The sequence below is a fragment of the Bombus impatiens genome, unplaced genomic scaffold, assembly GCF_000188095.3.
Source record: "Bombus impatiens unplaced genomic scaffold, BIMP_2.2 scf_0142, whole genome shotgun sequence".
Classification (NCBI taxonomy): Eukaryota; Metazoa; Arthropoda; class Insecta; order Hymenoptera; family Apidae; genus Bombus; species Bombus impatiens.
This window is the reverse complement of record NT_176561.1, coordinates 1,038,227-1,050,541: the sequence shown is the minus strand read 5'-3', so window position 1 is coordinate 1,050,541 and position 12,315 is coordinate 1,038,227. Positions and strand designations below refer to the sequence as shown.

The 12,315-nt window shown below is 37.2% G+C and overlaps 1 long non-coding RNA gene across 5 annotated transcripts in view; it reads left to right on the top strand.

The window, feature by feature from the left end:
- Window positions 1-8,187, top strand: part of LOC117151318 — a 53,492-nt gene extending 45,305 nt beyond the window's left edge. The window contains exons 2-5 of one of the 5 annotated variants that reach the window (XR_004461140.1): window positions 3,664-5,507; window positions 5,696-5,790; window positions 5,859-6,824; window positions 7,312-8,187. This is a non-coding gene — a long non-coding RNA (uncharacterized LOC117151318). Of the gene's footprint in view, window positions 1-3,663; window positions 5,508-5,695; window positions 6,825-7,311 lie in introns of all 5 variants that reach the window. The other 4 variants (XR_004461139.1, XR_004461138.1, XR_004461137.1 and 1 more) reach the window with 4 other exon arrangements.
- Window positions 8,188-12,315: the final 4,128 nt, after the last annotated feature.

Below are 12,315 nucleotides of genomic sequence, written 5' to 3'. Positions count from 1 at the left end.
GATGACACAGTCTACTATACTTTTATTAAGAAGAAAAAAAGTACAAGTGTTAGGTGAAGATGTATAAATATACCTGTTATTTCTAAAATCATTAAAACAACAGATCTAATATTACGTTAATATCTTGTATCAACAAAATGAATATATTGATAATTTCATTCTAGCACTTTTGCTGGAGTTAAAAATTCATATCTTTTCAGTTTGTTTTTGAAATATATCGATATATTGAATAATTTATATTTAATTTTATATTATACCTCCCTTATAGAAATATCTTCATAAATTTCTCATAAACATTTGAATTTCCACAATATAATTCAACAGGTGTGTTAAATCATTATTATGTTACAATACACGCAAAATAAGGAATGTTACAGAACTGGGTTAGGAGAGTGTAGAGAACGATATAAGTTACCTTAGCAAGATGTAAATTCATCAAGGATTGAATATAGTTGGTTGAAGTTCGATAGGCATTCACCGATATGTCAGAAATTGAATTTTGTGATCGTTAATTTCAGAAACTCGGAAACTTGAAAATAACCTAATTGTAGGGAGAACCATAAGCTCTTGACGTACTTATTAATTAGCGTTGAACAGCTTTCATGTAAGTTAATTGCGAATCATCAGCGGTTTGGTAGAGGAGGTTCTCCAAAAATCTTCTCTCTTCGCTTGTTCCCAGAAACAGATTAAATTCTCGTTTACTATAATCGCGAGTTTAACCGTTAATTATAATAAGATTGAAATTTTCGGGAAAGAAAAATCAACCGTGTAATCATAACCGTTTCAAATCCATTAAATATACTAGAACAAATATTCATGAAGGGAAATTACGAATTAAAAATATTTTAAATCAAGAAACTTACTATACTTAGTGCAATTTTTCGATATAATAAAAAAGTTATTTAAAAAAAAAAACTAAAAACACTTTCACGCAAATGCATTGATACCTACATGTCGATATAAAATGATTTCGAATTTCTTCAGTACACTGTACAATTTTATGATATATAGTAAAACTCTATATCTATATTAATAGCTATATAAAATACAAGAAATTGTCCAACTGTGTTAAACATTCACGAAAAATAGAATGTTCTATTTAGATAATTATCGTTGTGAGTCAAACGTTAATAAATGTAGAAACGGGACAAATAATTTGAATTTGAGTTCTGGAGAGGTGCGGGTGTCTGTAAGAGAAATGCGTCTTATCTATTAACTAGTGGATCCGATGAACCGGAATATCACGGACCAAAGAGGGTAAATAGGGGTACGCTTTGACATCGTCTCGCGATCGCTAAAAATCAGAATCAGAAACCTCGGTACCAGCGTGTTCAAGGAGAAACCTCGGCGATTATGTCGGTAATTGCGTTTCGTCCTTAGATCACGTCGACAACCCGGCTGAGAGCCGAGCCAAGGAACAGGGAGACCTACAGCTTGTAACGCGGAAGCTTTTGATGTACAGGCGGTGAAAATGATGTGATAATTCTAGGAAACAAACCTACCACCCCAAGATATCGCTTTGTCGTGATATACCGACAGCTTAAAGCGACAATGATCGTTTTATGCTTAACGAGACGCACGCAAACGGCACTTTGTTCGTATGCTGCAACTCCATTAACAGGGATTTAAGAAGACAAACAAAACAGTAAGCGATGAAATTAAATCAAATTATAAGCAAAGATATTTATATTGACAAGTTGCCATATTTTAATATCGATAAATACATTAAAAATCTTTAAATCGTTATCCTTACAATAACAAGCAACTTGGCATATTGGTAAAAATCGATCTAAATGAAACGTATCTTCGAAGTTAGATTCGATTTGATTGCAAAATATCGACGTGCCATTCGACGTACGACGGATGAAGGCCAGACAGCGCAATAATTGGTTCGTCCACTTAACACCGGCCCACTGTCCAGTGAATGTATTCGTTGAGATTACGCGAAATGGTTGTAAATGCCAAGAGAACTCCAGTCTGCTGGGGCGACCCTTTCCTCACCCCCGACAAGGGCGAGGCACTATCTCGCAAGTGCAGTTACAACTGCACAAAGGTTAATGCATGCTATTGTCGTTGCCAGACCGACAGAACTATTGCCCTTTTGGTGGACGCTGGACAGACGCATTCAAACGAGTCGCTACGAACCTAAGCTTATTCATACACGTGTATCTGCGACTCCTAATTTGCTCCCATAATCAGCAGTTCCGACATCAATCTTTTGTTTCTGTATAGGAAATTTGGCGGTCACTTTTCTTTATATAATATGGATATTAGGAAATTTGAAAATTTCGAGAAACATTATGGTGAGAGTACAAGTGAGGAAATTTTTATTCTTTGGTTTCTATTTTTCTTTTTTTTCTATATTATGGGATTTAAAAATACATTTCTTGTACTATGATAATTATATTCATAGTAAACCTATATCTGTCATACTATATATGGTAAATAATCAAATATACTATTGCTACATCTTTAAATAATGAACTTCGATTTATAGACTGATGTCTATAAAAAGGTAACAAGTATTCCTCCCAAGTAGGCACTATTTCATCGTGAATTTTCACACTTTGATAAAATACACACACTGTTACTACGAATCGACGAAAGTATCTGTATATTCATAAACAGCTGTATATACATAGCAAGTTTTATTTCATGCTTAATTTATATGCGCGACTCAAGACAAAAGGGAATACGGAAAATTGCTTAAGCGTTTTAAGCGTTCGATTTAATGGAATCCTTTGTAAAAGCGGCGCTTTTAAACGGGAACCATTGCTCCCCGATCCTCTTATTTTGCTCATGGTTATTGTTCCTCGTTAAAAACACCGTAACCGCTAAAGCAGCCGACATAAAAGCGTTGTACGAATAATAGTAACTACTCTATGGCTCGTCTGCGTTCTACGATGAAGGGTGATAAAGTGAAACGAGACTCATCACGCGAATGGAGGAGACACACCACCTGTCAGGAGAATCAAAATCAGGCTGGATCAAAGCGCATTGAACACGGATTGCGTGCATCCTATCACATAAAGAGAGTGTTTTTCTGTTGGCGAATCAGAACGCAAATTATGTAGCCATGCCCGAGAAAAGGGGACTATGAGCCAGAAACTGATGGAAGAAACGAGAGGAGACACAACGAAGGGAGTGTGGTTGATAGTGATAGGATCAAATTCAATATGTACGGTAGAATCTTCGTTACCGACCATGACACAATATCCACGTCCAAGATGTACCATTGATTTTAAAAATGTTTCATGTTACCTAAGGTTTAAAAAAAGAAACACATTTTCTCATAAATGGATCCTAGAATTCTATTGATACATCATAGAAAATATTTCTATTAAAAACACGAATATTTTAATTCATAATTAAAAAATATTTCTTAACCACTTAATAAGCACAGACGGGAATAGATTTTCTTTAATATAATTAATTATCTTAATTCTCTACCTTCATGAACTACTACTACCATATCTTGTAAAGTATATATTGTACATCTATTTTCATTCTCAAGGGATTAGTGATAATATCTAAATATATTAAAACATTTAAATGTATTACGAGTTGTAACGCTTGTAATTTGTCAATGTTTTCATCTGTTTGCAACGTATTTGAGGCCATCGCTGGTAGACGGAAAAGGCTAAGTCGATTTTAATTTAACAGGAGGACAAATTAAAAGGCATCAATCTGGAGGGCAAAGCACTGCAGGAGATTAACAGTTGCTTCTCAAGGATCGGGAAATATAAGGGGAACAAGAGGGAAGAAGCTAACCCTTCGATCAAAACTACCAACCGCATATCCGATTCCCTTCGTTCGGAATTTCCGAAGGGAATCTTCCCCAGAGGGTGAACAGAGTCGTCTAAAAAATTCGCGGACCCCACATTTTCAGCGGATTGATCAATTAACGATAATTACACTGGCCTAAGTTTGCTGAGGAACGTCCATCTCTGTTCGTGGCAGTGGCAACTTGGAATTGATCTTGCGGTCGATGATTTTTTAATTTTGTTACCTTACGTTTTACCTTCATTCTGAATTGAGAAAATGAGGAACGTTAATTTAAAAAAGAAGAGGACAAATTAACACCATGGTTATAAATCAAAATGAAGATAAGTTCTGAAACAAAATAATAACGTACTGCAAAATAATCTCTTCAGTCAATGAGATTGAAATTAGCTCAATAATAGGAGAACAAGAAATAATATTATATTTAAAACTCTAAATCTCGTTTTTAGTATTCTCGTTATTATGATTGTTCCGCATTTTATCGTGTCAGCGTATGTTTTCTATACTAAATATTCAAATACTGAGTCACTATATCCACTGCTATCAACACAAACAACGTATCACCATTGAAAATAGCTATACCACGTGCCCATAAATTGCAGCGAAATAAAAATCGCTCCATTCGCTCGACCATTACTTTTATCTAGAAATTTTCAGATTTTTGCCGCGTGTCGTTTCGATCGGGCCACTGAAAGCAGTCGACGGGTCACATTATCTGACCCGCGTCAATTTTTCGGAAAATCGGTCTCCTGCGGAATATTCCGACTGCGGGTCTATTATCAAAATTGATCGTCCCATAGCAGGATTGTCCAATCGTACAATACTAGTTCCTATTGAAGCATCTGGACCTCTAACAGAGGGTAAAACGATTGGTATCGAGTCGCATTGTTCGATAATGGCGGCTTCCCATAAGCTACGAGCAACTTGAGATTAGATTTCCTACAAAATCGGCTGATTTCTTAGGATAAACCAATTTTTTTCAAATTTTATGAAAGATTCGTGTTTAATTTTCGCTGTCCTACGTGTGTATTTAATGGCGCCATTTTTGTTCTTCTTTCATCTTTCTCAGCGAATACATTAAATTCATACGCTATTCATCGAACAGTGAGATGCGATAGACAGAAGCACGCGATGAAATGAAACTGAAAAATTATAACAATTTCATATAAAATAAATAGCCGATAAAGCAACAAGCGACTATCTAAAAACATAATTTTCTACATACGTACACATTTCACTCTTACAGAAATACGGACACTGTATTCTATATATCTAGTCGAAAGCATACGTCCGATGCTTATGGAAAATCCCACTTTTACAAAAGCTTGTAAAGTCGTGGCCTATGAGCAGCTGTCTTCTCATTGCAAAATTGTCGAACGAAGAACGAGACTAGTATTGGCTCTTGCCAATAACCCTCGAGCGAAATGATACTGCTGATCCAGCTATGCTTCCGAAAACACTTGGCTTGGATATTAGTATTGCTGGACCGCGGTTGAAAGGAGGATAACCGGGTATAAAGAGGAACACGAGGATGGAAAAGTAATGAGGCCGGTAATAGGTCCTTCGCGCGACGATAATGCGCCTCGGTTTCTGTTACGACCGACCACTGAATTGGAAGAATCCTGCTTGACATACTGCGATAACCTGATTCTGATTCAATCAGTGCGGAATATGGAGGAAGATAAGAAGAAGATTTTCTAGGAGAGTGGAGGAGATTGTTGCAGGTAATTGTGGTAATTGATTTATGAGTATTTGTTCTTTGCAGAATATTTTCTTCGTTTCTTTTGTTTTATTTTTATGAGAAGTGGCGGATATTGTTATGCTTTTGCATGAAGAAAACTGTACCCGGAGTTAAACCAATTAATTTTCGAACATATCCGTTTTATTTTCTAAATATGTTACTTTATTTCAGCCATTTTGTAGGTACTTGAGGTTGATAAATGTGTACGTGCGTCAACAGAAGTCATTCATCAAGGGGGAAACGACGCGTTTTACAAGAAAAAACTGGTAGAGTCTTTGCAGATTATTTAAAAGGAGTGGAAGACTCTTTGGACAACATTTTCTCTCGTTTCCAGCAATTAGCAGCCTTGACGCCAACTCATTAGCGGTTTATAAGGAAGTGAGCACATATAAAAGTTACTTACGCTTTACTTTGAGCCCCTCGTTTCACGAGGAAGAGCCAGCAACGTACAGTCGTACAAAGAATTTAAGTGAAGCTAATTTTCAGGAAAGCTGTTACGCTTCCGGCCTATTTCAAGCCACATTATTAACTTAAGTACAGCACTGTTTTCTTCTGTGCATTTTCCACGAGCATCCCCCACGCTCTCCCCTTCCCTCTTTATTATTGTATCTTACTGAACTACCTCCTTTCCTATTTAACTTCGATGGCTCTTCGAGTTTTCTTCAATCTTAACTTCCACTCCTGGATCACGTGCATTCTATAATTTAATGTTAAAGCTGGAAATTTGTTAATAAAGACAGATCGAAAATAAATTTGGAAGTTGCCAAGTTTGAAATTCGACACTGATTACTTCGATTAAGGCTTAGAAAGTAAATCTTTCTTCCCAAGACGAAGACAATCGATAAGATAATCAAACTGTTGTCAATGAACTCTACTTCGAACGTTTCAAAATCGTGGAAATAATAATTAACGGTTTAAAATTCGACCAGGTCTCTGTGATCAATTAATTAAACAGAAGTTTCAACGAGGCAAATATAAAATTACCAAGCAATAAAGTTCGGAGGCGTGGTCCGAAAGACGAACTTTTAATCGCTTGGTCGGGAAAACTATCTCGTGTTTCACGTTCAAATTAGGCCACGTTAAAGGGGAGTCACAATCTGGTGTCAGACAGGTGAAGCTGCCCCACGAAGACTGGTCGCTAATTATTTCCGAATTAACGGCACATTAGTCTTGTGTCCCCATTACGACGTAGTTCGGACAGCATCCTGAAGCTTGGATTAACGTGAATGCAGGATTACCGGGGACAGAAATTAAACCCGATGTCGCTGTTAAATAGTTTCCACTCAGCTACCAAGTGACGGTAATGATCGTAAATTAATCGACCAAACCTACCTACGCGCGAATCGATAACGACTTTATTCGCATAGACGAAATTTATAAAAAGTATTTGCATACAGAAGATTAATTTTCCTTCGATGGAAATTTGATAAATTCGTGTATTGGTAAAGTATTTTTGATTCGTGAAATTACTTTTTGATGTTTGAGATAACATTTTTCCAATATCAGGCATTTTAATAAGAATCGTTTCGTGATACCTTCAGAATCATAACGGAGTTATTCAAAATGATCATCGTAGAGAAGTTAGTTGTAACTGGTTTAACACGTTGACTACTAATAATATCATAACGCGTCATGAATTGCTTGCTATCGGAGGCCTACGTTGAAAAGCAAATGACCGACATGTATAGCAACTAAGTAAATCCAATCCAGAATGTCCTAAATTCTTTAAAAATGTCGTTAGAGTAACACCAAATAGAAGTCGAGTGTATAGCAAATCTTTGTTACAGGAGTTTCCTTAAGAAGGAAGCAAAAGAAGTCTAAAAGAGAAGAAAAAATAGAAGAAAGAAGAATGTAACAAGAGGCGAGAGAGTTCTATACAGAGAGAAGGCACGGAATTATATTTTTGATACGACGCAGAAGTTTCTCCCCGGGGACAGTAAGGAGAACGCATTTAACGTTTACGTCGTCGATAAGAAAAATCTCGTCGGGAACTGGTCTCGCTGTTGTAGGAACCCTCTTGCCGGTACTTTCGATGTCGAGGTGCTTCGTTAATTCGCCTTCAAGCTTGGAAATAATTTCCAGGCGGAGAATTTCATCAGGACGAGGGTAAAGTAGCCCTTGTAACGTCTGCCAGCCAGCTTAACACTCGTTTAAGTGTGCACGTATACGTACGGGACAGCGGTTTTAGTCGTCGCTGACGAAATATTACTTTCGTTATTGTCTGTCTCAGAGCGGCAGCAACAACCGGTACGAAGGGTTCTTCTCCCCTGTGAACTGTTTTAATTAATCCACGTCGAATTAACGGTTAAAGCATCACGAACTCGACAGACCTGGACTACCGTTCTCCTATCTCGTCGCGTAATCCTCTTACTTTATAGGATTCGTTATTGTACATACCTCGTTGACTATGATGCTCGAAAACCTTTCGCCGTTTATTTACGACCGATTCCTCAAATCCTCCCGCTACTGATTTTTCATTTTATCGTACGAACGATTGAAATCGATTCTATATTCGATGCACAAGCATAGGATATCCTATGCAATTGAAACGAGACGTATCTTTATATTTGGTGTTTCCATGATGTATAAATCAAGATAAAAAGGAAATGTTATACGAAAAATAAATAAATAAGAATTCACATTCTACACAACAATGAATTCTTACATACATGTATTATATGTATTTCGTGGATTACAAGTTCATTTTTCCTTGTTCCTTTTCCTTGGTATTCTAATTCTGTTAGAATAATTTCAATTTTCGCACGAACCTTACGTGCGGTTAACGTCAAAAGAAGGGTCAAGTCAAAAGAAACACACAGTGTGCTTTTATTCTTCTATCCTGTGAAATTCGAAGCGTGACCGTGTCGAGACATTAGTAACCCAGCACAAACACGGAAGAGAGACAGGGTCACCGTTTCTATGCGTCACAAAGCGCATCGTTTGTCGATTTCCCCTCCTCTCCTAGCGCGCAAACGTAAATTAAAAATGCTCTGGCCCTTCCTCCAGCGTTTAATGAACGAACGACAAAAGAGCAGCCGTTGAAACGCGGCGCAAAGGCAGAGTTCCGACAAAAATTAATATCGCCCTCTTCGCCGCCGACGCTTGTTACGCAAGCACGCGCACCACTTCCTACAAAAAGCGTGTGTAACGCACCTAAAAGTGTAGATTCGTGACTCGTTGCTGGCGAAAGTTCCGACCGTTCTTCCGGTAACTTGATTTTCGATCCAAACGAGCGCACGCTATAGCAAAATAGGGTTATTTCAGTCGTCTAAGCTTCGAAATCTTAGAATGTAATCTCCAACTTTCCACTAAATAATCAAACTGGCTGTACCTATATTACAAGACACCATTAGTCTTTAATACGAAAGAATGAGAAATATCATGTACTTATCATGCCCAGCACGAAAACAATATCAAAGACAATAAAATCATCACGATATCAAACCAATAAAACAATTAGAATAATCATGTGCTGGGATTATTTGAGACAACCAGCATATCATCCTGACTTAAACAAGTCCATCTTACTATATACCATAAAATATAATAAATTTTCGCTGAAAAATATTTCTTAAGTTCGATTGATGCAACAGATGAAGAAGGCAGCTTCGTTTTCTGCGATCCTAATATAAAGCACGTGAGGGTCGTATGTATGGTTCTAACACATTTTTGGTCGAATGGCGCGCGACCGCGAAAATTATGGACGTGCCAAAGTTCAAAGTGCTCCCTCCGGGCCCCGACTGTTGTTCCGCAAAAATAGCTAAATTGTTGACAAAGAAACGTGGCGCGATATCGTTGTCTCTAAATAGTAAACATGAAATATTTGTTTCCTCTTATGACCAATGTAATTGTTTCCTTGCCAATGGACTTTTCGCAATTTCTTGCAGATGTATGTATGTATATGTATCGTATATTGTAAAACGTATTAATTTTATGCAACAACTTTCGAATCGTTTGAATAACCATCTAGTCATCGAATAAACCAAAATGCATAAACTAAAAACTAAAGAATATAGAAGAAGTTTGAAAGAGAATGATGGAGTAAAACGTATATACGTATAAATTGTTCGTTATTTCGCGGAATAAGGTTTCGGGAAGAATTCTTTTGATATTAGTCACACGCCAGATGCATTAAGACATGACGTCATTTGGGAACGATTCATTGACATTTGCCAGCTTCGCCTCGGTTTCTGAATAGAATCTTTTTAAAAGTCGCGAGTGTAGCTTCCTGTCACGGAGACGCGTGATTGTTTGAAACCCGGCTGTTCTTGCGCGCGAAAAAAAGCTCACGAAACTCATTAGGCTTTGCTATTTGAATTTTTATCGCTCGCGTTTCACGCCTTCATTAAGTACCGCTGAAAGGCGGACTCGTTTTTCCTCACACATCTCGTCTATCGTTTCTTCGTTGTGATGCGGGTGTCAGTAGGTCAAGCCTGTTTTTACGTAGCACATTTCTCGCAGTTAAGAAGTGGTATCTGATTTATCAGGCGAAAGAAACTGTTTCTTTATTTTTTTAAAGTCGAAGCTTTTGCACGCCTCAATTCTTTTACTTCCATTACAGATACAATTTCTGATTAAGCAAGTAATTAATAGAACATTTATATTTTCAGATAGTCATAAGGAAGGATTCGTTCGATCGTTTCGGTTCTCTTGCAGTTCATTTCTGGCAAAGATAACAATTTATCTGGTAAACAATTTATGTATCCAGATTGTTGAATTGATTTAATTTCACTGTAACAGTTAATTTCTGGCGCTTCTTACACGAATAACCTTTGACAAACATATTACTTATGAAATTAAACGTACTAATTATGAAACCAAATGGATGTATAGATTTAAAAAATTCAAATTTGTTCAAGAAATTCACTTTTTCTCGTTGAGTGCCCAACTGAGTTTCATAGAGACGAACGAAGTTCAAATGTTTCGTCGTTGATCAGAGACGATTCCACGACGTGAACACGTTGAAATAGCGCAAAGGTCTGCCGTCAGGCTGTGATCATTATACACGCAGCTTTAATTACGGCGTTTAGGCAACACGGTCGAACGATCTGGCGACGCGAGAGAATTTAATTACACGGCAGGACGAAAAAGGCCACGAAGGCGAAAGTGGGCTGCCGTGTGCCTCCATACATACGGGATTGCGGGTTGGAGAAGGCAGTTGAAAGCAAAGGATGGCGGAGAAAGCACGGCTAGGGCAACCAAAATTAACCCGAGCACCAAGCCGTCGAATATTGTATGTATATAGATGCATCGCTATTGCGTAACGACCTTCCTACAACAGCAATCAGGAATCTCGTAAGAGAAGAGAAAGAGAAGAAGAGAACCTACGTGTACAGCGAAACGCAATTTTGTATAGCATCAAGTAGATGATCTTGATTCTATTCGTGAATTAAATTAGTGAGCTTACAAGTTGACTTATGTGCGTACGTGTGTGTAACCAAAAATACCTAAATATTGCCAAATAATCAAGAATATCTAACTCAAGCCCTAAGAACAGAACCATATCAAAAGGTCTTCTTCGCTAAAAATTTTGACGCAAAAAGGAGCAACAAGGGTAATTCTCTGTAAAAAAAGAAAAAAAAGAAAGAAGAAGTGGAAAACGAAAGCAAAACGGTATCAACGAGAGCTGATGAAAATGGAGGGGTATCGCGGCTCGAATGAAATAGCGGGCTATGGGGGTGTGCAACCACGCGACTCGCGCGCAACGTCGATGAAGTAAAACGCAGCCAGGGTAATTGGCGCACCTTTCAGATGTAAATGCGGTTCGTTAGGGGGTTTCCACGAGCGATGCATCGCCGACGGCCACGCTAGGGTGTCGACAGCCACCAGGACTCGGCCAGTTGGAAATACTCCCCAGTCGTCCATATACCGACGCAGACCTCTGTCCAACGTTACCATTACTTCCTGCCACCCATTGGTTACGTATAACTCACCTAAGGTGTTAAATACCGTATCCACATTTTCGTGATAATATCAGAATGAACGGTTGTAATTCTTTTGGATAATTGTGGCAAGTTTAATTCAAGCGAGGATAGTTATACGTAATTAATCAACAGAGTGAAGATGAAATGGCAAAAAGAATATGAAAATAAAATACCAGATGTGGATTCAGGCCTTTGTAACGTTAGATTTTGTAAATTGTAAATTAAGGTGTAATGTTGCATTAAAGCAATATCTAATTTGGAATTTTTTTTCATATATAAATTTATACGATTGAGTTTTATGCTTTAATATTGTGCTGATCAGAAGAAGTTGGAAACATTTGCTTAAGGTGTTTTTAATTTCATTCGTTCTTCTATTTGAATTGTAGAGAAATTACAGTTTCAAAATATATATTATCATGCTACAAATAATTTGCAAATATTATTTTGTATCGGAACAAATTGTTTGCTGAATGTTTTGCTTTATTTACGTATCGATTACATTTCAAATGATCAGAGGACGCATAAACACTCTTTGAAACATTTATCATGAAACGTTATGTCGGATATTACCTCAGTGATAAAATGATAAAGATAAAAACACAGAGCATTTTTGCAGTATAAAACGTTTTTAAAATAGCGATCGAAATTTTTCAACGATAAGCCAAAGTTAACTTGTATGAAAAAATATTCGTATTTATAAAATCGTTTCCTGCACTGATGGATTTTTGACGTTTTACGTGAAATAAAATATAGATATATATAAATTCTCGTTAACCCTTTCACGTTCAATATTGCAAATATTGGTGGTGTTTCAAAATGGCTATCTAACCATGAAAAAATCAACAAAATCAAGTGCTATCAAAACTA